The sequence below is a fragment of the Rhyacophila brunnea genome, unplaced genomic scaffold (genome assembly GCF_057557595.1).
Source record: "Rhyacophila brunnea isolate RB1 unplaced genomic scaffold, BYU_Rbru_1.0 scaffold_2, whole genome shotgun sequence".
Lineage (NCBI taxonomy): Eukaryota > Metazoa > Arthropoda > Insecta > Trichoptera > Rhyacophilidae > Rhyacophila > Rhyacophila brunnea.
Window position 1 is genome coordinate 58,161,426 of NW_028232859.1, and position 27,544 is coordinate 58,188,969.

The 27,544-nt window shown below is 32.9% G+C and overlaps 1 protein-coding gene across 5 annotated transcripts in view; it reads left to right on the top strand.

Moving 5' to 3' along the window:
* krz (beta-arrestin protein kurtz) overlaps positions 1-27,544 on the top strand; it is a 393,216-nt gene that overhangs the window by 207,130 nt on the left and 158,542 nt on the right. For all 5 annotated transcript variants that reach the window (XM_085946994.1, XM_085946996.1, XM_085946998.1 and 2 more), the window contains one exon: positions 1,104-1,131. The gene's annotated coding sequence lies outside the window, so the exon portion shown is untranslated. The remainder of the gene's footprint in view (positions 1-1,103; positions 1,132-27,544) is intronic.

The window sequence follows — 27,544 nt, forward strand, 5'->3', positions numbered from 1 at the left end:
CTCAATTATCTGGTCGACTCGCCACATCGGGCCTCTTCTGAGCCCGGGCCCCCAGAGTAGAGCCCTGTCAGCCCCCTCCCCCCCGTGTGGGGGCCATGATTGTTTTAGCTCGTGGCAGTTATCCGCATCACAATGACGTAACGTACCCATGAATTAGCGGCAGTATTATTTATTTCGCTACGTTGGCCATAACTGCGCCATAACTAAAAATTACCACCCCCTCTAGACAACTTGATCTTGATCAGCTATCCCTTTCTCACATCATTCGTCTCTTTTTATACATTTACCAAATAGCAGTATATCACAATATTACATATATTATAAACTCGTTAATATGTAAACTTTTGCTACTAAGTAACGCTTGATAAAGCTTTTACCCAGAAGAAGCTTTTAATCTAGAAAACGACTAAGAAGGTACAGAATAGGACTTAACTTGGCACATACATCACAATCTGGGTAGTGAACTTTACTGCTATAATTACTAATGACTATTCCTTACTACATATTTTATTTGACGTGTTCATATTTTAAATTTTTTTAATAAATGTTGGAGGTTTTCCCAAATTTTATATACTTACAATTGTTTATTATATATTTAATAGACGCCATGTCCAATTATACGATAGTTGTCTACCTGAGTATGAGATTAGTGTGAAGAAAACTTTTTGAAACAACTTTAATATCTACCGAAGAGTGTTTGGAATTCTGATTTTGATACTGAATAATATCACACTTATTGTTGTGTTGAAGACATTGTGTTTCAACTTCAATGGATTTTTCTAAAAAAGACAATCACTTTCGAATAAAAAGAAGAATAATTTTAGACAACAATAAAACTAGAGTATCCCTTATAATGTTGTATGTTTGGTCGATTTATTATACCCATATAGATAGGCCTTCCATTTCATAAATTCTGTCCAGTCATTCTTTTAATCTGTTTCGGGAAAATTTGCTTACTGTATGTAAAACAGTTTTCTTGCGTTTTTGGCTTCATGTTTTTTCGGTCTCTGTTTTCGAAGGCAAAATGAAATGAGTATCTTTAACGTAAATTGCATTTTCTACTTTTCGTGATGATTAATTTCTATTTTTTGTTTTTATTTCAGGTTCTGACTTTATTGAATCTCCATAAATGTAAGTAAACTTTATATAACTAATATTATGTATGTACATCGGTGGCGAAGGCTCAATACTAGGCGATTATTTAAAGCATACCATAAGAAAAATAGACTAATGACATTATAAAGTTTAAAAAATATACAGAACCATCTGGCGTCAGAATTTTCAAGTATTGAATTTAAAATTCGTATCGACGGTAAAAAAATATGCGACGGCGCACTCTGTCTTCAACTGTTGTATTTTATACGATTATTTTGTTAGCAGCTCAGATTTATTTTGTATGACCGACATGTTACGTGACCTCAGCCCCGTCTACCGAAATGTATGGAATACGGTAGGCTCGAAAGGCGAAGCCTAAAACATTTGCCCAAAATATTATTGTCGATGACTGAAGCTTTATCCAAATATAATTAATAAGATAATTTCTATGGCATTCAATCGCATCTAGATTGTTTTCAAAAATAAAAAAAATATTTATCTAATCATTTTTGATTGGTATGTTTATGATTTTTTTTTAAATTTAAACTCATAGCTCTATTTCATATCTTCGGTGAGCTATTGGAATTTCATTAATTTAGTGTGTCGTTGTTATTAGTGTGTACAGGTATTCATCAGTAGTAATATCGTATTATCTTCTTATTTTCCGTAAGTACCTATACCTGACACTTTTTTCTATGATCTCCACAGCTTACCTCTATCGAAAAGTTACCCTTCACCACTGATGACGTAAACATTATTTTTTTTATTCATGCTTACTGCAAGTTTCCATTTGGTAATTCACCGTTTTTTATCGCCTTTATTGAACATCAACAAACTTTTCAGTATATATTAGAACACTGTTATAATCGACTGAAGATACTTGAAATTAAAATTCTAATTTGTATATAATAAGTTTTGGGCTATTCTATCTGAATCGTTTTTATTGACTCGATCTTCAGGCATTTCTTATCTATATAATAGTTAAATACTGTTTTGTTAACAAAGAAGTGTCCTAAATAATGTTTGAAGATGTCGACGGGCAAAACGACAGTAAAGTTCGTTAAAAAAGACTCAAATGGAATAGTACAAAACTCCCATCAACTAAAATTCTCAGTAGAATAATGTCATTAAAGCCAGCCCTGATCGTTGTTAAGTTACGTGGGAAAAGTATTAAAATGTTAATTTTATTAAGGGGGGACATGCTCGTCGAAGGTCAAAATTGAGTTTTTATTGTATTTTCAAACCATGATCCTAGACACTCCTTAAACGTTGTAGATAATCTATTTATATAATTTTGAAGCCTTATTATCCTTTGTAATTATTTTAAACATTTGATGACTGCATAAAGTATTTTTGTTACATAAAATAGTATTCTTTTAAACCTCTCGCTCTAATGTTTTAGAATATAGTCATATTTCGGTACATAACTGTGCAGTGGTGTTAAGATTTTTTACATTTATTAATTTTTAAACGCATTTATAAAACCATTAGCATAATTTATTATGAGATAATTTTTGTAAAATATTCACGATAAAAAATTATATTGATAATCTCTGTGATCGCAAATTTGACAAGAATTAGGCATTTTATTATTCAAAAAATCGGCAAGATTCACACATTTGAAGATGATTCTAAAGATACTTATTATAAGCTATGTTTTTGACCATTCAAGTGTGATAAACATCTTATGAATAATGATTGCTTTATAATAATTATTGACCTAAGAATAAGGTAGTGTTTTTTTGAAATACGCCATTTCTTTTGTCATTCCCCAGTGGTTAAGCTACAACATACGGCCGTAGCCATAAATTGACAAACTATAATTAAAGTAGGGAGTAAAATGATATTAACGCGCGTGTTTGAACATGTACCGTTTAAAAAAAAATAAAAAAAAAATCGGTTAGGTACATGTTCAAACACGCGCGTTAACATAATTTTACTTCCTACTTCAATTATAGTTTGTCAATTTATGGCTACGGCCGTATGTTGTAGCTTAACTACTGGGGAATGACAAAAGAAATGGCGTATTTCAAAAAAACACTACCTTATTCTTAGGTCAATAATTATTATAAAGCAATCATTATTCATAAGATGTTTATCACACTTGAATGGTCAAAGACATAGCTTATAATAAATATCTTTAGAATCATCTTCAAATTTGTTAATCTTGCCGATTTTTTGAATAATAAAATGCCTAATTCTTGTCAAATTTGGGATCACAGAGATCATCAATATAATTTTTTATCGTGAATATTTTACAAAAATTATCTCGTAATAAATTATGCTAATGGTTTTATAAATGCGTTTAAAAATTAATAAATGTAAAAAATCTTAACACCACTGCACAGTTATGTACCGAAATATGACTATATTCTAAAACATTAGAGCGAGAGGTTTAAAAGAATACTATTTTATGTAACAAAAATACTTTATGCAGTCATCAAATGTTTAAAATAACTATAAAGGATAATAAGGCTTCAAAATTATATAAATAGATTATCTACAACGTTTAAGGAGTGTCCAGGATCATGGTTTGAAAATACAATAAAAACTCAATTTTGACCTTCGACGAGCATGTCCCCCCTTAAGTACTTCATGCCTTTCCACCAAGAATTATTGATTATTCAATTTTGTAACGCAAAGAATAATGCTTTTATATCATTTTAACCTAATATTTTTTGTACATAAGTGATTTTTGTGATTTTACCCAATACTACCTAGTGCTAGTCGTAATAATATTTTCATTACCTGAAAGTGCGCGATATTCCTTTATAATAAAATGTGCTAACACAATGCAATTTTTCACATAAAATATTGTTATACTCTATATGAAAATATATAACATTTATATAAATTCACCTAAATTCGTCTCGTGACTTGTAGACGTCTCAAAAAAAACTAATAAGGTTACTCTGAGGTGAAGTGTCAGATCAAGTGTGATAAGATTGATAAGGCAGGGTTCGCTGTCGTCCAGCTAGGGTAGAGGCTTGACTAGAGTATTTTTTGCCGAAATTTACGCTGTTATTGTTGGAGCCTTTGTGAAATATTGTTTCCTAGAAGACTTATAATATTGTCTGTATCAATTACCGGCATGGTTATTCCAACAGAATCAATAAACTGTGATATATGTGCTATGTCGTATTTTAAGAGTTAATTGTATTATCTCGAGGTATGGACTGCCCCGACAGCCTTCGTAACTGAATTGAGCGAGATCGATGAGAACAACAATTGTCTATTAGGTATATCTTTAGATGCGGTAATTTGGAAAATAATACTTAATCACAGCGTGTCAAGTCACAGAGTTGTCGCAAGCTGTAAAATGTCATTGATTACACGGAATATGTTTCAAAAGCTTTTGTACAATGTACAATATAATGTATATTATTATACACATGATTAATACAATGATAATAAAATAACTTATCTTTTGATTTAGATTTATGATGATTTAGGTTAACCAAACGCTACTTGACCTACAACCGTCTTGTATACAGAATTAATCAAAGACTTATTTGTGTTATTTCAGATTAAGAGAAATACAAAATACTAATACTTACTAAAAACTAGTTGACATAGCCGTGCAGGAATGGTTACAGTAATTAACTGCGTCTTGGTTAAAATTTAACATTTTGTTAGGCAATCAATATAAACTGAACTAAAGTAGAATTTCTGGAAAAATATTCAATAAGTCATTTTTATCTTTGGGTTATTTGGTACTTTACTGCAATGAAATTTTCTGCTAGGAATTATGGATAAATATTTAAATTAAAAAATATGTCTTTCACTATTATTTTAGGAATTTTAAAATATTGAGACTAAATTGAGCTACTTGGTGATATATTTATCTCAGATAATAAAAACAAGCCAAACACTTTAATATGAATAATACTTCACCTACCAAAGGCAGATGTAAATTATCAAAAAAAAATGTCTCAAAAACCTTTGTATTTTTCCGCCAGGCGAAGCTTCAACCTTAAACGGAAATCGGATTCATTTATCAATAATTAGTAACACAACGAATTAATAATACCTATGACATAATTTTAGATGTTTGAACAAAACAATACCTTTATGAACAAAACTATTCGAATAAGATGCTCTGTATGGTGATAAGAATAGGTATTCACCTTGAAAGCACGTGAATAATGTTCATGTTTTTAGAGAGAAATTTACTTTAGTTGTGGGTAGAACATACATATGCACATATTTTGGATCTCGCATCATCAAAATAATCATATGTATTTATTGAACCACAAGGCGATCCCGCAATACGTAAGTATTCTAAATGTAGTTTTCCTTTCGGCCGTTTGTATATTTTTTTCTATTTTATTAGTACAGTAACGATTCCAGTTTTACAGCCGGCCCAATAAAGATCGCCTGCCTGGGTTTGTCAAATGAACATATCAATGCGTGGCCCACTACGTAGCTAGCTACTACATATAGCTAGAATGTGTAGGTAATCAAAAACTAGAAATTCCACATGAACCTAACTCTTTATACACACACTATCTCTTATTTCTCTGTATTCAGTTATAGGGGGGTACTTATACGAAAGTGTGCTTGGTTGGCTAATTATTGTTTCTGAAGTCTTAATGCGCAAAGTCCACAAGAAGCGACTGGGCGATGTTACGCGCGACAGAATTTTAAGCGTCATACCCACTCAACCAAAATGCTACGTAATCAAATATCGTTTGGTTTACCCTGCTAGATGCTTGTTTGAATCTGCCCGTCGCCCTGGTTACAGTATGTATATGCTTCATGCACTCTGGCTCTAGGATGCAAATGAGATTGTAATATATATTCCAAAAATAACATAATATATTAATACAAGTGAATATCATTTGATTTAATTTTATGCGAGGTAATCAGGAAAGAGGCGTATCAGAGTCGTAAAAAGTGCAAAAAAGTGCAAAGTTATAAAACGTATACTCCACTTGCCAACATTGTGTATTGGTTCTATCGATTTGAAACTTTCCGTTATCAATTCTTCGCTGTTTGAAATCTAAAAAAAATGTACTATTGATGTACTTTCTGAGATAACGATTTGCCCATCGTTTGATAAAAGAATAAATGTCGGGAAAACTCGCGCGCGGCCCTACTCGGCAGTCCATGCTAAGACACCAATAAGAGTCAATATAAATATGAATTGCTCTATTTTGGGCACGACCCCCGGGAACGAATAAAAATTTCATGATCGGGGCAGATGATCGGCGTGAGAATCTGCAACTGTAATTTTCGTCTTACAAAACAAAGTATGACAAACCCCACATTGTTTCTCACAGATCACCTAATCAACACTTCCCTTTCAGATTACAATCACAGTGGAAGGGTTTTTGGCCGATAATATTGCACACCGCTCTCGCAGTTTTTCTCCCCCCCCCCCCGGTTCAAATTTTGATGAACGAAAAAGGATTGGTAATCCGGTGTTGGTTTTTTTTCTTTTTTCTTCTGCTTCGCTTGGATCTGGTGTGACTGACGCCACATTCTGTATCGCGCACATCGTACACTTGGTACAAAATCACATTTATTAAACTCATACAAACCAGTACCGCAGACCACTCACTTCATATGAAGGGATAAGAGCTTAAAGCTCAGGTGCCCATAACCTAGGAATATCCAAAGCAAAAGTATTAAACATCTTCTTCATACGTTTTTAATAAAGCTTTTATGACTACTGAAGATAACATATAATTATAATATAATTCAGCGATTCAGCTATTTGGTTATACAATTCAATGCGGTAAATTTTGGTAAAACAACGTTTGTCAGCTTGTTTCGAAAGTACCTATTGGTTATGTTATAACGGGTATGTTTTAAATCAGTGGTGGCAAAACCGTGGCGCATTGGATGATTACAAGTACCATCTCAATTATCTAAATTTAAAACTACAAGGCAAGAATAAATTATTTCCTAGCTTAGTAAATAGCATCAGTTCATTGGAATGGAATTGAAACTGTTCACCTCTCAGTTAGAAAATGAGGATTTGAGTCAATTGACACTTGCAAGAGCAGAATGAATGTGCTGCGGATAACCAAATATATTGAAAAAATCAAGATATTGCAAGGGTCACTTGAAAGTCGTTTTCATGATTTTGCTAAAGAAGTAAACTGCATGCTCGCATTTATAAACCCATTTTCACTTAGTGAACAAAATGTAATGCAGATGCCTAGTAACATACCGATAAAACTGATTGATTTAAAAACAAATTCATTATTGAAAATGAAATTTCATTAAATTTTCCAGATCAAAATGCTTTTGGCATACTTAATTAATTTCTGGCGTTCATTACCCTGTGAACATTTCCCAGAGCTAAGAAAATTTGCAAAAAGTTATATATGTCGCTTTGGATCGACATACAGATATGAACAAGCATTCTCATCCATGAAATTGATTAAAAGCAAAACAAGGTCGCGAATAACTGATTTAAATTTGAAGAATTCTTTGCTGCTCTCAGTAACAAATTTATCCGATCACCCTCAGAGATCATTTCTGACTATTGTAGATTGGTGCTCCAACAAACGTGTTTTTTGAACTGGCATAAATTAATTAATTGAATTGCGTGATTGAGTTATTCCTTTTCCTCCACTGCGCGAAGCAGAATCCTACCCCATTCCATATTTTCCAACCCCACCCGTGAACGTAAGAAGATAGAAAAGGTGCTTGAGTTTTAGGGCGCAGCTGAACTCGCCTGTGCAAAAAATTGGCGGATGGTATGCAAAAGGCTGGCCACCAAAATAATGCTTTTCTCTTTCGTTTTTCTTCTATCAGACATTACGAGAGATCATACATGTCACACAAAGCTTTTAATGGAACCAGTAATTTAATGGAAAATGGATATATTTTCATTTAGATACGTCGTATTGTTAAGTTACACCTCGACAAATTAATGGGCGTAACTGGAGCAATACTCTTATGCAAATTAAAACGGGTCAAATATTTACGATCGCACCTTTACAGGTAGGTATAGGATACGCGACACGCGCCGCCGTATTAGGTAACAACGAAAATATTTACTCAACATTTATTAGCGCGAAAGTAAAACAAAAAGGCACAGGTGAATTGGTTAATTGGCCCTGTAAAACGTACATATAATTATTTTTCAGGGGATATCATCAATAAACGTGTTTTTTTATCCAATAATCTTTTAATACTGCAGATAATGTATCCTGGCTTTGAGATAATTCCTACGCATGTTTGCTTTGTGATTTGTACAGCATATAAATGTGTGTAAACTCATGTTATAATATCACTGATACCTAACTGTTATAGATAATATCTAATTTATTGAACCATTTTCCTCTTTTACATATAAGTAGATATACATAATTTGAAAACACTTATGTATAACTGCTATAAAAAATCTTTTTGAAAAAATAACGACATCCAGCGGGATTTGAACCTGCGCTCTGACCACTATGGTATACGTGTCCTATATAATTGCAATAAAGCTATTTAGTGGTTTTTTCTTCTTATTGTGCCATCCCCTAGCCGAGGTCGGCAACCATCAAGGCGATCTTAGATTTGTCGTCTGCTGCCTGGAACAGTTCAGTGGAGCTGGACTCGTACCAATCACGGATGTTCGTCAGCCACGAAATGTGGCGCCGTCCTCGGCTACGCTTACCATTGATCTATCCTTGAATGACAATTTGGGGAATGCTGTACTTTTATCCTCTCATAATGTGGCCAGGTACTGTAGTTTCCTGGTTTTGATACTACGTAGAACTTGGTCCTTTCCCATTTGATTGATAACTTCAAACATTTGTCACCCGGTCAGTACATACAAAGAATTTTGAAGATGCGTCTATACAGCCACATCTCGAAAGCTTCAACATCTCTTGGTTTAGCTTCCATACTCCCGCACCATAAAAATGAATTTATTGAGAGAACAAAACAACGTACTATACGCAGTGTCAGACTTACGTTAAGACCTCGATCGCTAAGGAGGTGTCTCATTTTGAGAAAGGCTCTCCTTGCGATATCAATTCTAGTTTTAATTTCCCGAGACTGGTACCATTTCTCTTTGACCCATGTACCTAAATAATTATAATGGGTGACATGTTTAATTGGTTCGCTGTTAATGACAAAATTTGTGTTGGTGTTTGGTGTCGCTATTTTTGATACTAGTAAAAATAGTTTTGTTTTCTTGAGGTTAATTTTTCAAACATAAGAATTGCTGACCTCATTAATCCTTATAAATATATACTTAACTACTAAAAAGAATCTTTTTGGACAAAAAATGACACCCAGCAGGGTTCGAACATACGCCCCCTGGAATTCGCGCCCAAGTGCCCTGACCACTTAGCTAAACGTGTGCTATCTAGCTGCGAAACAGTTAACAACATAGTGTTTTTACAATACTCTCTGAAGCGCTTTCTGAATTGTGTTTCTTTTTGGCTATCGGCTTTAATATTACCTCAATTACTAACTGGTATCAGGAATGTACATATTATGTTCTCTCGTGAATTATTCGTTGAACAAAAAAATATATTATATAAGTAGATTATTGATAATTGAACATATTCATAACAATCATAACTTAGGTAGATACTGTTGTTTCCTAAGCACCTAGTTAGGTCATAAATTATAATAAATGCGTATTAAATATAATACATGTAGGAATGTGAATTAGGTACCTATATGTAAATTAAAACCGAATTTCGGGTAACCAAGCTTAACCGATTGTTAAAATATGGCATTGCCTATTGAAGGAAGACCAAAACTTCGCTAATTTGTTATAACTAGACGCCGGATTGTTGACGTTTTTAACCGTCAACCCATAAAAAACACATTAAATTGGTGGACGAATCCAATATCCTAAGGAGAATTTTGCCCTAATTATTCTTAGTATGGATTTCTACAATTTGTCAGTTGTTTCTTCTGCCAGCTCAGGTGCGAAGGTACTTACCATAATTATCTTGCGAAAATAATTTTAGCTGAGCGGCGTATTGCAAAGTATTGATGTTCGCGGGGAGCAATTAAAATACTCGGGTGACTACTTTTATTGTTCTTTTTATTGCAGCAATTGTATTGTAAGCAATAGTGAACCATTTTATACAATGCGTGTAAAATACATGTTTTAATAATTATATCTCGTAAGAACTTTTGCATAGGTACGTACAACTACTATACATACACATACTAATTATTAGATACCTACAAATATTGAAAGATTTTGTCCGTGGACCATCTTGAAATATTCTAAAAGTATCATATTGATACCATTACCAAGTATGTGTATAGTATCAAAACAATAGGTTCTCTGGAAATATTCGTTTGAATAATTATAATACATGTTATTACATATTGTGTATTGCGTCAGCCGTAATTGCATTGTTCTAAAGGTTTTGCAATATAACAATGTTTCAGATTTTCATTACGTTCATTATAAATATTACGTTAATACATTTAGATTTAGAATATTACAGAGCTACTAATCCGCAATGCCACACACTTTACTACTTAGTACCGTGATTAAATTAGCTATAAAACCTTAAGTAGATAAAATGTAGGTTGCCGTTAATTTTAAAAAAAGTCACCGCCTGTCCCATTTAAGGTTATATGTAAATTTTACGTAATACATTTCACCGTGGCACAGTTTGCGGTGAGCTTTCTATCGGAAAGAGATGACCGTATACTATAAGGTATCCAATTTTATTAGATTCAATATGAATATTAATTCAATTTTCATAGTCGATGTCGTGTGGCAAAATTCATAAATTCAATAATGAAAGCCTAACCTAACAAAAAATCATCCAGTAATCGGCTATTTTCAAAATTTGTTTGCCACTGGCTTCTTGTAAACCGACAAGAACCGTGTTTTATTTAGACATGAATTTTATCTCAATACTATACGACCTAAAGAGGTTGGACGGTCTTTAATATACGACCATATATTATTACCGATACAATATTTCGGATACGGCGAACTGCATATTATGTACCTACAGATTTCCAGACACGCCCATTTATTCATGTATTTAGGTATTATTATTTGATTTAAATGCATATAAAGTGTAAAAAACGATTCATGATATAAAACGTCAGGTATCTAGACACATTCCTTTAATAAACACTTAATATGAAAGTTTTAAATTTTTTTGTACTTTTGTAATTTTGATATACAACATATTTTATCGTAACGGACATTTTCAATTGAATAACACTAAAAAAATATAGGTGCATATTGTTCCGTACATACAAATTAACTTTAATAAAAAAACTAACTGGTTGGTGATATTTGTACTTATTTATTAAATGACTGATTTATGTAGATATGTACACACGTTATGAGATGGGGTAACTTTATCACTGAAAAATTTGCTGTGTTTAAAATTCATCAACTGTAGGTGTCAAAAAAGGTTCTCTATCGATGACAAATTTTGAATTGCTTGTAATCGCTTCATGAATGAAGAAAGTGAACAACTTTAAAATGAATTATTTTCAATACAATATTATTTATCATCATCAGCTGTGGTATACACCAATATAGTATATATTTTTATCGAAATACAAGATTTTGTACACACGGCGGCTGATGTAGTGTAGTCATCTATGAAACTTTGGGTTGTGGCTTCAATCCGGCAGATGGGAAAAATAATGCATATTGTTTTTCAGCGTGTACCTACTCGATCTATTGAATGAAGTTGGTGGGTTGGGCGAATGGACTAACAATAATAATTATTCCTCGTAAAGAAGGGTACGTTAATAGGTAGGTATAACTTGCACTTCGTAGAGATATATGTTTTCAAATTAGGACTGAAAATGGTATCCATCTAACTATCATTATTTTAGGTATGCGTACTGTTCTTAAATCAGTTGTTTTAGACAATTCAGTCAGAATATAGAAAGCTCCATAAAGACAATGTTTTACTTAACTTTTATTAATCCACGACGTTCACAATATGATATGTAATTTGAATAAGAGTAAGTGAAGCAATTTATAAGTATACCTAATACAATGCAACATGTATACGTCTCTAGTGAGAGTATTGATAAGTCGCGCAGCCCTTGTTATCGGTAGGTACTTGAAGTGATATAATATATTTTATAAGTATGAGTATTTCATCCATTATTTGTTATTTTTAAGTTAATAAGTAAGGAATTCAAAGATATAATATTACATACCTATGTATAAGTAAGTAGATATTTAATATACAACAAATAAATATGCGAAATGAACAATAAGAGCTTTAGAAAATTATAAATCATCCAATGAACTATTTTTTTATTCAACGAATAATTCACAAGATTTGACAATGCAACATTTTTAATTTAAGATAGTTACAAGATAACACATCAAAGAAAACTGAAAAGATCTTAAATAATACGATGCCCAGCAGGATACAAACCTGCGCCCACTGGATTCGCGCCAATGTGCTCTGCCAACTAAGCTACCTGCGTTATATTCAATTGCGATGTAAATCATTCATCACAAATATATTCAGTTAAGCTGAAATTTAAGTGATACATCCCTCCACAGCAATTATATATTTTCATATGATACATTTATTTTAAATATGTTAACATATTATAAATATTATTAGCTACCGCAATGGGAAATTTTGTTGAATAAATTCATATGAATAGTCTGTAGATAGATACAAGTTTGACATACTGTCCACGTATTATGATGACGAAGAGTTTTGATTCTTGGAGTAAAACATGCAGAGTTGTTCGAGGTAGATTGTAGATTTACCCAAGGGCCAAAACATCCTCCATGCAAATAACATCATATTAAATAATAGTAATTTGGTTTGCAAAATTACTTAGTGTTTTATCAAAATCTATTGTGATATTTCAGCCAAAATACATAGTACAGTGCACAAAATGTAGAATCGAGTGCGATGATGGCATCGCATGCACAAGTAAAATCACTGCCATTTGAATTCACACATTCAGTTCGGATGCGATGATATCTGGAAGTTCTCACATACTTGTTATTTTTTTCCCCACCGTAGATCACATTAAATAGTTAATGAACTACTGTGACTGTATTCTTCAATAATTTGTCTAAATAAGTAGGTACTAAATTATACTAATACCATCGCTTCTACATAATGAAAATTCCTCGGTATCCATAAAGATACTATAACAATAATATTTATTTCATAATTCATTGTACCTACTACATCGTACACCTTATTTTTCTGAAAAACATAGGTTCCATAAATTATTAGAGTCCGTCCCCAAAAAAAAAGACTCCGGCTGACCGGAGTCTAGTTATAACTGATGGTAATTCAAAAAGTAAAATATCCTTTACATTTTGTATACGGGCTAACAATTGTCCCTTTAAATTTGAATACATTACACTACGTTAGGTTTATTTTAGATTTAATCGTAATTTTAAATACCTACTGGAAGGGGGCGAATCCGATAATTTTTACCAAGTTTTATTTTAAGCCGATGAGCAGCATAATAAATACAATAATGCAAATTTCTAAAGGCAACGGGCACACAATGTCGTCGTCGTCTGGGTGACCACTATGGTTTGCGATCACTAGAAAAAGCATTTTTAACACAAAATATATTGTTGAAACCAATCCCGGGGATCCCGGGATTCATAATTTTAGCCACGACCCTCATAGTACAGGTATTGGTTTCTCATATATCGGGTTCCCGGTTCGAATCCTAGTAACCTCACAATGCATCTATACAGCGCTGGAAATTTTAAGAATCGGAGCGCTAAATAATTTTCCGAAAATATTAACTTGGGTAGTTATCTAATTTTATAAAAAAATAAGTAAACATATTTTTTGTAATAATGGCCTATCTACCTCAGATAGTCAAATAATTTCTCCGCGTGACGGAGCGATAATTTCGGGGATTTCATGAACCGGAACGGCGCTCCGGTGCACACGGTCCATTTCAAGCCCTGCATCTATATTATTTTCTTAAGCTTTGGGTGTGTGTGTAATTTTTTCACTGGTATTAAAAAAAGAGAAATTAAGAAAAACTACATAATTCTCAATTCAGTCCGGAATTGTAATGCCTAGTAACAACCATCTTTCAGCGTTTTGGCGCCAATTACTCCCGCCATTTGTTACCGCGGAGCACTTTGCGCGGGAAAAGAGCACTCTGCGACCGAATCCAGTGCCACTTGTTGAAGGCGTCCGCAATTATTATTTACGTGCGCAGACGCCCTTCGGCCGGAAAACCAAAACGAAAAAATACTCCAGAGGACTCTTGAGGTGAAACAAAGTGCGGAAAGGGGAATTGGGTACAATGGCAGAGGATGTGGTCATTATATTTCATTATAATAATTGACCTTTGAAATTATGCTGTTTCATAATCGTCGGCAGCACTACAACTCTTGTATACTTTCAGGAATTAACGCAATGCTTACGGGCCCTTTTAATTAATTTTGTAATTAACGTGTTAATTTGCATTTGAAAAGTAATTAGCAAAAACATAATTTTGTGCGGCCCGTAAGCTATGGGTTAATTAGCTCCATACCCTGGAACATTTTTTTTTCTTTCACACTAGGTACTTGCACATTTTCGCCAGGAATTTTCTTCGTCAGCGGATTCCTAATGAACAAAATTATTTCTAAAACTATAAATCTGGTATTCTAGCTGAATCTATTCTCTATACTTAGTAATTTGTTATTTAATGTTAATGGTATTTTTTTAGATTCTTTTATTTGATTACAACAAACGTTTGAATGACCTGATGAAAAGTATGAATCTACTGAATTTTGAAAAAAAATCATCTGACATCACTGTGAAATCAGTCTTTACAGACTTATAGAGTATAAACTAACATTTGATAAACGATAATGTCGTGCTTTTACCTTATATACAATATATATGTTTTAAAATATTAATTTACACTGTAGAAGATATTCGTCAAACATCTTTTATAGTATATATAATTCACAAAACGTTCATCTGCATCGTATCTGTAACAATATCTTACGTCCTGTAGCAATCATTCCACTCAGCATTACAAGTGTGACACACTTCAATATTCATGTTTTGTTGTGAAAACAAAACAATGTAGCGGAAGTGATTGACAGCATTTCCTCAATCATAACCTAGATCAATAGTTTCTATTATGATTTATTTAATTGCAACAATGTCTCTTGTAATGTATGAACTGCATTTGTGTAAATAGAAAGGACGATCCATCACTCATCTCGAGTCCGTTACTCGGCTCACTACTCATCACAAATTCGGTTACTCGACACAGTCAACCTTCATTCACTCGAGTGAGTCTCGCGGTCCTATTCATCACTTAATAACATCAATCTCATCAGTACACACATACCCGCATTTATAACATCACTCTGTCATCTTTATCATTGTATTTATCTTTTCTTGTATTGATAAATAAACTCTCTCGTTGAAACTTCCAAGCGACTACGACTTTATCTTCCATCACCTCATCATACCTTCAGTCCAAATACGATATTTAAGAAGATATTATATCATATTAATACTATCGACCGAAGGTACTTGATGGAATTTGAATTAAAATTCTAATTTATTTAAATTTGTACTATTCCATTTCAGTATCTCTGCACATTTCAGCATAACTCAAATAGAATAGTACAAAACTTAATACATTAGATATTGTAGGATGTATAGGATTTCACGTTATAGGTACACATTTATATTTTTTATAAAAATCGATGTTTTTTAAAATAGATATAAAAAATATTAAAACTATGAATTAGTCAAAAATCTAAACGCTGAAAATTTGAAAACTTAATAAACTAAATTTTAAAAATTAAATACAACCATAAAAATAATATAATAATAACGTAACCTATGTACCAAATATGTGACAAATTCACATTTTTTTACAATTGTAATTTTTTCTTTGACTAAAAAAAATCTTTTTAATGTTTTCAGATTCATATTTATTAATTAAGGGGGGACATGCTCGTCGAAGGTCAAAATTGAGTTTTTATTGTATTTTCAAACCATGATCCTGGACACTCCTTAAACGTTGTAGATAATCTATTTATATAATTTTGAAGCCTTATTATCTTTTATAGTTATTTTAAACATTTGATGACTGCATAAAGTATTTTTGTTACATAAAATAGTATTCTTTTAAACCTCTCGCTCTAATGTTTTAGAATATAGTCATATTTCGGTACATAACTGTGCAATGGTGTTAATATTTTTTACATTTTTTAATTTTTAAACGCATTTATAAAATTATTAGCATAATTTATTGCGAGATAATTTTTGTAAAATATTCACGATAAAAAATTATATTGATAATCTCTGTGATCCCAAACTTGATAAGAATTAGGCATTTTATTATTCAAAAAATCGGCAAGATTAACACATTTGAAGATAATTTTAAAGGTATTTATTATAAGCTATGTCCTTGACCATTCAAGTGTGATAAACATCTTATGAATAATGATTGCTTTATAATAATTATTGACCTAAGAATAAGGTAGTGTTTTTTTGAAATACGCTATTTCTTTTGTCATTCCCCAGTAGTTAAGCTACAACATACGGCCGTAGCCATAAATTGACAAACTAAAATTGAAGTAGGGAGTAAAATGATATTGACGCGCGTGTTTGAACATGTACCGTTTAAAAAAAAATTTAAAAAAAATTTGTTAGGTACATGTTCAAACACGCGCGTCAATATCATTTTATTCCCTTCTTCAATTATAGTTTGTCAATTTATGGCTACGGCCGTATGTTGTAGCTTAACCACTGGGGAATGACAAAAGAAATGGCGTATTTCAAAAAAACACTACCTTATTCTTAGGTCAATAATTATTATAAAGCAATCATTATTCATAAGATGTTTATCACACTTGAATGGTCAAGGACATAGCTTATAATAAATATCTTTAGAATCATCTTCAAATGTGTTAATCTTGCCGATTTTTTGAATAATAAAATGCCTAATTCTTGTCAAATTTGGGATCACAGAGATTATCAATATAATTTTTTATCGTGAATATTTTACAAAAATTATCTCGCAATAAATTATGCTAATGGTTTTATAAATGCGTTTAAAAATTAATAAATGTAAAAAATCTTAACACCACTGCACAGTTATGTACCGAAATATGACTATATTCTAAAACATTAGAGCGAGAGGTTTAAAAGAATACTATTTTATGTAACAAAAATACTTTATGCAGTCATCAAATGTTTAAAATAACTATAAAGGATAATAAGGCTTCAAAATTATATAAATAGATCATCTACAACGTTTAAGGAGTGTCCAGGATCATGGTTTGAAAATACAATAAAAACTCAATTTTGACCTTCGACGAGCATGTCCCCCCTTAATACAGTTGAAATTGTAAATTATCAAAAAAAAATCTCACATTGCAAGCTTCGTATTTTTCCGCTAGGTTCTTTGTTGGCTGATCCCCCTTAATACCGAAAGTTAGGGATTTCAGCATTTTTAATCACGGGATTTCGGAATCAAGGAATCGAGCAGGATGCCAGGATTTTGGCAAACCCTAATAAGTACTTTAGAAAAAAACTGTATTATTAACGGTCGAAAAATATCAGTTTTATTACTTCTTTTCGTATTTACGGATTAAGCAGATCGCCTCATAAAGTCTGAAGTGCGATTAACGATATTTACGACTGATTTTTATTGTATCGATGTATAAACAATCTTTCAAAGAATTCGGTATTAAGCTAAAGGTCAAAATCGTTTCAAAATCAATCCACCCTAGAGAGTTGCGCATTGGAATACCTACAACATTTAACCAAACAGCAATGGCCATTACCTAACTACGTTTTAGAAAAAACTCTTTTCTTTATAGACAGAAGCTAAATATTTTAAAGTGAAAGTAAAAATAGATTACTTATCATAAATGCACCACATGGTTAGATAGTTTTAGTTAGGTGATGTAACAGATACGATCTAAACATTGTCGGTCATAGCGACCATATACCATAGAGTTGGGTTTCGGTAATTCTTGAGAAATTTTCGAGATTTTCCATCCCGAATCTTTTCTCGGGATTCGGAATTTCTTTATTATCAAATATTAATTGAAAAAACGATTTTCTACATGAAAAAAGTAGACAGAAATACGAAACTTTCAGACTGATCGGGGCATTTAACACAATTAAGCCAACGTCGACTCAAAATGAGCGCAATTTTTGCAACATCAGGGAATTTTGTGTCTCAACAGCGTACGCGATTGTCAGACGCAGCGATTGACAGTATGTGTTTGTTGAAATTATATTTTAAAAAGTAATGTTTTGAATTCTTTTTGTTTTCCTACTTCTATTTTGTTTGTCTTCTTATATAAAAAAAAAAAATCATATTTTTTGGAATTTGTCTGTTTGTTCACTGATTTGAGGATTTTTACAGGTTTTTTTTTAAATTTCCCCGATTTCTCGAGAATTCTTTTCTGGAAATCCCGAATCTCGAGATTGAGATTTTATCGGGAAATACCCAACTCTATATACAATAAATACACTAACCTCGCTGTGGGACCATTGATTAAATGTTTGTAGTATGCTACATAGTGTGATTTCAGCACAATGCTAGATATAATCAGAATACACTAATTATTAAAAGTACAGATATTGCCAGGACGAGCTCTGAAACTTGAATTCGGCGATATCGTTTTATTAATTAGGTACTAGATACAGACATTGACCATTTCAAACATGATACACCTAAGACATGTACCGGAACCAAATCATTCATATTATGAATTGAGTTGAATTATACTATAAATCCAACACTATAGTGCACGCCTAACAAGGTCTTTGGACATTGTCCCTGGGACACTCTCAGAACAACATTGAAGGCCGCCTAACGTTTGTTATTCCACAGTACGAGACATGCCGGGTGGTGAAGGGAAAATCTGAGTATAATTATAACTGTCTGAGAAAGAACAGACAGCATCACATAATATACATACAGTATAACCTCGTTTTTACGTGCCCGGAATTCACGTTTTCCCGGCAATTGCGTGTATTTTTTTCAGTCCCGATGTATTTCAGTACATTTAATACCCGCATTTACGTTTTTCTTTCTCGCTATTTACGTCGGAAATATTCAAAATATGCGAGTTACACGCGCTTGACAATGATTGGGTCGTGACATTCGAACGATGTTTCAATAAAAATTTTAATTCAATGTTGTTTTTTAATAAAACGTAATTTTTTTAGAAACATAAAATTTAAATGTTCTTTTTTTCAATACCCCCTTTTTACATTTTCCCTCAAATTAGATTTTTTTTCAGTCCCTTAAAAAACGTAAAATAGGGGATATACTGTATGTATATGTTTGGCGGTAGATGAAGGTGGAAGAGAGAGCAGGTCGTAGTTGCTTGTAGGTTTCGAGGAGAGAGTTTATTGATCGATACAAGAATACAATAATAAAGATGACAGCGTGAGGTTATAATTGCGGGTATGAATGTACTGGTCAGATCGACGTGATCGAGAGATTGGTTATATTAATGAACTGAGATACTGAATTCGAGTGGAATGACGGTTGACTATGTCGAGTGAAGGACTCGTGATGATAGTAGTGCGTCGCGTGACGGACTTGATACGTGAGTGAGGATTCATGGATTGTCCTTCCAATTTATTTAAATGCAGTACATATATCACAAGATATATTGTAGCAATTAACAAATCATAACATATCCTACTGATCTAATTATGATTGAGGAAATGCTGACTATCATTATCGCTCTGTTGTTTTGTTTTTACAACAAAACACACATATTATAGTGTTTCCCTTATTTAATGCTGAGTGGTATGGTATTTAGATGGAACAATAACGTAAAATCAATAATAATTATATGTAAGCAATCAAGGCAGACCGCGAATTAAAATTGTTCTCAACATTTTTCCTGAGACGTCTTATGTGTACGAAAATATCTTCATGACTATTTTTTTTATCAGATTAAAATGAAACATGTGTACTTCCCACAATATTTTACCGCATAAGAACGTGGTCAGGTATACCGAGAATAAGATCTCTGTAATGCGATCACATTCGTAAGAACCCCTTTGAACGGTATTGCCATATTCAATATAATCAAACTGAGTGGATTCGTAAAGGATTTTTCTACTTGAATTGTCATCCGCGACGTGTGGTGAGGTGGTCAAAAAACTCGTCAAGTGAAAATTAAATTACATCCCACTTGGAACGGAGATCACCAATGGCAAGAATGAATATATACGCAGATACGTCATACATACTATAAATAAGTATTTATAATTTAAAAGTTTTGAAATAGAGTTATTTTTGTTAATTCTACCTTAAGGCATTAAGCCTCGTATTCACAAGAACGGACAAAATGTCTATCATCATGACGCGCAACATAGAGTCTACGTGATGTTACAACGTTGCGCTCTGTCCTCCAACGTTGCACGCAACATAGTGCGACATTTCTAAGTGACGTGGGACATGTTGCATGTTGTCGCTTTGCAAGCGAGCGCATGGACCACGCGTTTGTCCCACGTCACTATACTGTGTATGCGGGTGCGCAGCATATCGCTCAACATGTGTCACTCGAATATCCAATCTTCTTTCTCTTTGTAGTAAGTAGTTACGCACCCACCGCCTTTTCTTTCTCTAACGTTTCGATAAACTACCCGTTAGAATAAATATGTACGCAGCACTGACCAACACAACCTCCTCGGGCGGCATTTCTGCGACATCGACGTAGATGTTGAGTGTCATATCCCGCGACATATTGCTCTATTTGTCCCCCATTGAATACATGGCTTTAAAGTCATAATTAACAAAAATGACTTTGTTTCAAAAGCGTTATAATGGAGTTCTACCACGTAAACGCCATTTCCATTAACAGTTGTAATTTATTATTTGCGCAATACATAATCACGTTTAAAACGTATTTGTGAGCTTTTGAATGCAACACAAAATCGCAGGGTTTTGACACACTATTTTTCATAACAAACATCTTACGAATAAAACAAAATATGATTCTTTAAAAAGATAGATTTTTTTTAAATCATATAATTATGAACAGTTTTCGTAATACGATTTTGTTGCCGGTGGACTGCGGATCATTTCATTTTATTTCAATAGAGTTGGTTATCATTTTAATTGTTCAACTCCGGCATCTAAATATTTGCCCATGTTAAACTTTTAATTCGAATGTCCAATGTTAAAAAAGGGTCTTATGAAGCATGGTACTCATTGGTACATCGATGACCTTACAATTATTTTAAATTATAACTGTCTTTATATAAACCACGCATTTCATGTTTAATGGCCGTCGGAAAATATCAGATTTACAGTGATGCCCTAATTAACAGTATTGTCGCGTATCCTTCTTAATGCAACATCGGTGACGTTTTCCGAACCTTCTTCAAACCCCACAGGGCTTACGGGATTCCTTTCAAGTGACATCTTTCGTTCCGTCTTGGCCGTTTTGCCGGCTTACCGATAGACCATGTTTTTATTTTCCCTATTTTTACGTACCGCCTCCTCGTTCGTTTTTCGTTGGCTTGTCTGCCGTTCGCTTCTCACCGAGAAACGATCCTGGTCGAAAACCGTCCAGAGAAACATGACTGCTACTGGCAGCTTGTCATTTTTTTTCTTATAGGATTTCCTCTTTACGAATATGTTTTTCTGGTTGGTAATAATGCCACTTTTTAAGCTAGTATTTTCAGTGTTCTATTTTTCCATGAATACTTTTAAATCATCTTCAACTGTACAAAAAAAAAACTTAAACCAAAGTAGGGTAAAGTGTGAGTTATTTATTCCAGGATATTTATATTATATTTAAGTACCTTCCTACCAATGGCGTGGGGTGTCGCTTAAAATCAGACATGCTCTTCAAAGGCATATCAAATTACAAGAGATACTTTGGGAATTTTATGTCTACTGAAAAAAAATGTTTTTATAGATAAATCGATTTTTATTGATTGTGTTCAGGGATGACATACTTGGAAGAAAACGTGTGGGAAATTTTGGATTTTCACATGACCAGAATCCGTGCGTTCTTATCTATCGAATCTTGCTTAATTCGACTTCACGCAATCATGCCAAATCTCCGCGATAAATCGAATTCTTTTCAAAAGTATTTCTCTGCGTGAAATTATATTCGGAATTCGATTTATTCTACTCATTAGACAAACAAACTTCCAAAGTTCAAAAGCCGAAACTTTTCCCCGATACCTAATCCCCCGGCAATCTGACGATTACTAATTTCATTTAAATTATCGGAAAAGCTTAATGGCCTCGCAATATGATACTCGGGAAAATTAATATAATAATAATCTTTTTCTTTTATGATTTTTCCCGCACTTTTGTTGGAAAGCAAATAATTTGTGCCGTCGTAATTATACTTGAAGTGAAATACATATATATATATATATAGTACCTATTGCGTCGCGTTACTAAAAGCTCTCGCAGACTTTTGATTCTTTTGTAGTCCCGGCTCTCTGAGACTCATTAACTCGGGTTAGTTAACATGTTTTTAAATAAATCTTTACTGTTGTCCTCTCATTTATTTACTTACCCGTTCCATTTACAACAACACTCGAGATTCAATTAAATTATGCTTTAGAAACCTTTATTGAAAGAGTTTCAGCTCTGTAGTTGTAGGCTGGGTTGACAAAATAATATTGATACTTTTTGTCAGTATTGAATCATTCCATACTTTTACCATAGTAGGAATATTTAAATGTTGACGATTGAGGATCCCAATATATTTAATGTAATATAATAATAACGTAAATAATACATCGGTCAATTAATGCCAACACTGTTTTGGAGTTAATAATTTAACAGTTAGTAGTTGTAATGAGTCGATATGTAAAATACTTCCAACCCACGCAGTGTGATCACTGACCAGTGGTCAGTAATGCACCATTGATTATTAAACCCTGCGTTAACCAAGCCATAATAGATATAGTAAAAAAATATTCATTTATCCATAAAATATCAAAAATTACGCCATTAAACCATAAATAGTTTTAGATTTTTTATAGATACGGAAATATTTTTTATCGATTATAGTTTGATAATATAGGCAGGGCCTTAACGGCCCACATGCTCAGCGTAGGTCAAAATGGAGCTTTTATGGTATATTCAGAGCATAACATTAGACATTCCTTAAACGTTTTAGATAGTCTATTTATATAATTTTGAAGCCTTATTATCCTTTATATTTATTTTAAACATTTGATGACTGCATAAAGTATTTTTATTACATAAAATAGTATTCTTTTAAACCTCTCGCTCTAATGTTTTAGAATATAGTCAAATTTCAGTACATCCATGTGCAGTGGTGTTAGGATTTTTTAGGTTTATTAATGTTTAAACGCATTTACGAAACCATTAGTAAAATTAATGTTAACATTATATAGTGACATATTTACGATAAAAAATTATATTTTATAATCTTTATGATCCCAAATTTGACAAGAATTAGGCATTTTATTATTCGAAAAAATGGCACGATTAACACATTTGAAGATAATTCTAAAGATACTGATTATAAGCTATGTCTTTGACCATTCAAATGTAATAAACATCCTACGAATAATGATTGCTTTATAATAATTATTGGCCTAAGAATAAGGTAGTATTTTTTTGAAATACGCCATTTCTATTGGCACTTCCCAGTGGTTAAGCTACAACATACGGCCGTAGTCATAAATTGACAAACGATAAATGAAGTAGGAAGTAATATCATTGTAACGCGCGTGTTTGAACATGTACCGTTTAAAAAAAATCGGTTAGGTACTACATGTTCAAACACTCAGAAGAGACCATTATGAGTATTATGGCAATTAACCCTTTCCTGGCGCTTAATTACAAATTTTCTGTTAGGTACATAAAATCGAATGTATTTATATGATTATTACATTGTATTATATCGTCTCTGTTCTGGCAGAACACACCAACTGGAGAATACTAGTTTTGAGTAATTTGACTTTGAAGTTGTTAAAATGTCTGAGATGGTCTATCATGTGAGTTTATTAAGTAATCGTAAAAAGGATAACTTTGAAATAAAGACTGTTTATTTATTAAGAAGGTTTCCAGACGGTAAAGTTTGAAATAAGGAACATTTTGGTATAACTAACTCAATATGTCATTTTTTCGAATTAGTGTCTTCCGCCAGAACAGTGACGATATAATATTTCGCTTATTGGCTAATGAGTTGCCACGATATTATTTAATAATTAAATAATAAAATAAAATTTCGAAAAAGTTAAAGGGATTTTTTTGCTGTATTTCAATTTGTGCACAACGCAGTGCTAAATTTTCAGAAAGTCTAATACAATGGACTTTCATAATCAAATTATTGTTTTGCTTTATATGAATTGATTTGATTACGTACCCATTGCGAAGTACCTTCCATTATTGTCCCTTTCACCTGCCGGAGCCAACACACAGTGCCGTACGCAGGTTTAGCAAGGTCAAAACATGTCAATAGTCGCCAGAAAATGTTTCATCTGCGTTTTTTTATCAACAATTTTTCAACCAAGGTCTTGATTTTGTCCTCTAAATACTCCATCCTTATTTAGAGCAGCAATGGGCAGGGTGAGAATGGTCGAACTCATCACCGATGTCCTGTAACGGATATAGCACTAAAAGAAGAAGAATAAGAAGTCAATGATATCTTATATATATATACAATGTCTTTCCACCAAGAATTCGAATGGTTATTCTGTAACGCGAAAAATAATGTTTTCATAACTCATATTTTTGTCTCATGTGATAGACTTGATCGTAACCAATACCAAGTAGTAATAAGTAGACCTTGTGATTTCTCGACTTTTCTCATTACTTCTCAAGATTCGAGAATCTCGGGAAATCGACATTGTTATGAAAATAACATATTCTTGCCGATTTTTTTTATCATTAGAGAAATTACATTCAGAGGCAATGTCGAGAGCTCTTTTAGCTCTTGCGGGCAAAAATATTTCACCGAGATTTTTAACACATTAATCGAGGTTTTTTTAGGTTTTTCTATGCCAATCAAATTTTAACCGGTGATTTTTTTAAATTACGATTCCTGCTGTCTGCTCCCCATTTTTCTGTTTAAATTTCCCTCTGTTGTTTTTGCATAGTGACAATTTCTTGAATTGATGATTTCTCGAGAATTGATCTCTGGAAATTCTGGAATATTAAAAAAAATTGAGATTCGCCTTTTCTGATTACTTTTCTAGAAGTGCGAGAATCTCGATCACAACCTCTGTTTCACGTGTTTTCTTTGGAAATGTGTAAAATTTAAAATATTACGTAGGGTTTCGTTTGTGTCGCTTCGGAATACGCCGGGGGTTGATGTACGCACGCCACCAGAGCACAGTGCGCACAATTATTAGTTACCTAAAAACCTTTTTGTTCACGCTAAAGCACGTCGCAATCAGTAATAATAATTTAATTAATACACTGGAAAACATGACAGCCTATTGCGGAAAGCTTTCATACTTTTGCGTAATAATTCCTGTTCACATTGCGTAAAAAGTTTTCCACCGTGTCACGTGTTTTTTTTTTCATCTTTTCACTGGCCTAATCAAATAATTTACGACTCCCACATAATAAATACTTTTTTACCGCTTCTACGTTTGTTGCTTATATAATTTTCGCAAAGGTAAGCAAGCGAGCCTTCTACCGGTTGATAAGTTAATAGGATTCAAGTTTACTGGGCACGTTTTCAAAGGAAAGTTTTCGAAAAATTGTCCCAAGGATTTTTTATATTATAATTTTCCCTTCCGTTCTTTTATTAATTAATTTAATTAGTTAGGTGAATGGGCAACTTTCCCTCAAGGTTCACCCTTCAAGGTTAAAAAGTCGAACGTCGAGAATCAATTAACTCAATGATGCCAATTATTGTCCTGAAGTAAAAGTACTCAGAAATCATAAAATGTATCGGAGTGTTTGGACTTTTGTGCGCCTATAATATATTTTTTACTGTTCACAAAACGTCACATTTCTTCAGTCATTCATATTTTTAAAGTCCTCATTTAAAGTTCGTTCGCGTTATTAGTTATCATTGCCTTGCCTCGTAAACGTCCGTGATTGTAAACATCTACGCTTGCTTATAGGGTATAGCGTGTTTGAGGGTATCTACTTGATGGAAATTGAATTTAAATTCAAATTGATTTAAGTTTTGTACTATTCCATTTAATTATTAATTTTTAATTTGGTAAAGTAATTATTATTGTTGTTATTTATATAAACGGTAATTAACTGTATTCGTTGTCAGTGTGTATTTGCCATTGGTGAGTGCGCATAGTGTCTGAAGATGCCAAAAGGCGGAACCCGGGTCGCAAAAAGTGACTCAAACGCTACAGTACAAAACTCAAATCAATTGGAATATACGAATACGGCAGAAAGTGAACTATATCTACCTTATAATCAGGGTGGTTATTGCAAAGCCGCCTTCATGTATTTATAACATTCTGTACGTTTCTGCTAATGTGTCCGCGACGTAATGTAGGTACTTTGTTAAAATATGTAATATGGAAGATTATTGCAGATCTGTGTCCATGTCCTTGACATATTCTATTAATTTGTACACTGACACCGATGTATTATGTTATGTTATCTGACTTATGCGTGCTATCTATAAATTAATAGTAGCGGTCTGTGTACTCCTATATAAATATAATATAGGTATATCAATGTAATTGGGAGCATCAATTTAGTGTTATCCCAAGGTGTCTAACCTGCCTTCGGTGTTGTCAATTGTGAAGGCATTGTTCAACCAAATTACTTTAGATATCGATCGATATATTTTACTCGGTGAAAGATACTATGCTGTTTTTCTATTTTTTGGACTGATCTCTAATTGATTTTAATAATGTTAATTCTTACTTAATTTTTTATGTCATGTTGTGAACGTCACTTATACCTAAATGTTCGCTTATGAAAATCAACATATTTGAATAAATTTTAATTCGAATACCTTCCAGTATACATATTGCTGAAGATGCTTTCAGATAACTAAACCAATGGTGTCTGAAAACTCAGCGTAAACCGCACCCCGACGTGTGCATATATTTTTTGACGCAATTTGTTATTTTTCCAATCTGGAGTCGCTTTCGTTTTACGACAGTGTTGCCCGTCGTCGCGAATTTGTCTCTTTTTTCATGTTTTGTTTACTTCAAGTCTAGTACCTACCTCCATCCCAACAGACACCTTGGAAAGTTCCAAAGGTAATATTTGTGAATAATTAACTATTCTTCAGTGTGCCCTGAACAATTTATAATTTGAATAATGTGCCATGACGCGAAAAAGTTTGGAAAGCCCTTCACTACTCCACTGCATTCCATGCACAAAATAATCATCACAAATCATTCTAAGAACATCCACACAAGGTGACAAATCATTCTCTCTTACTATGATACTGAAATTCGCTTTGTTTTAAGTACAGGTATTTATTTGGCAAACGTTTTTTTGGCACGGAAATAACGCGTGTACTAGAATGGTTTTCTTCTACAGAATATCTTTAAGTATTAAAACAGATTCAAGAGAGGAATATTTATTAGATTGACAACTACAT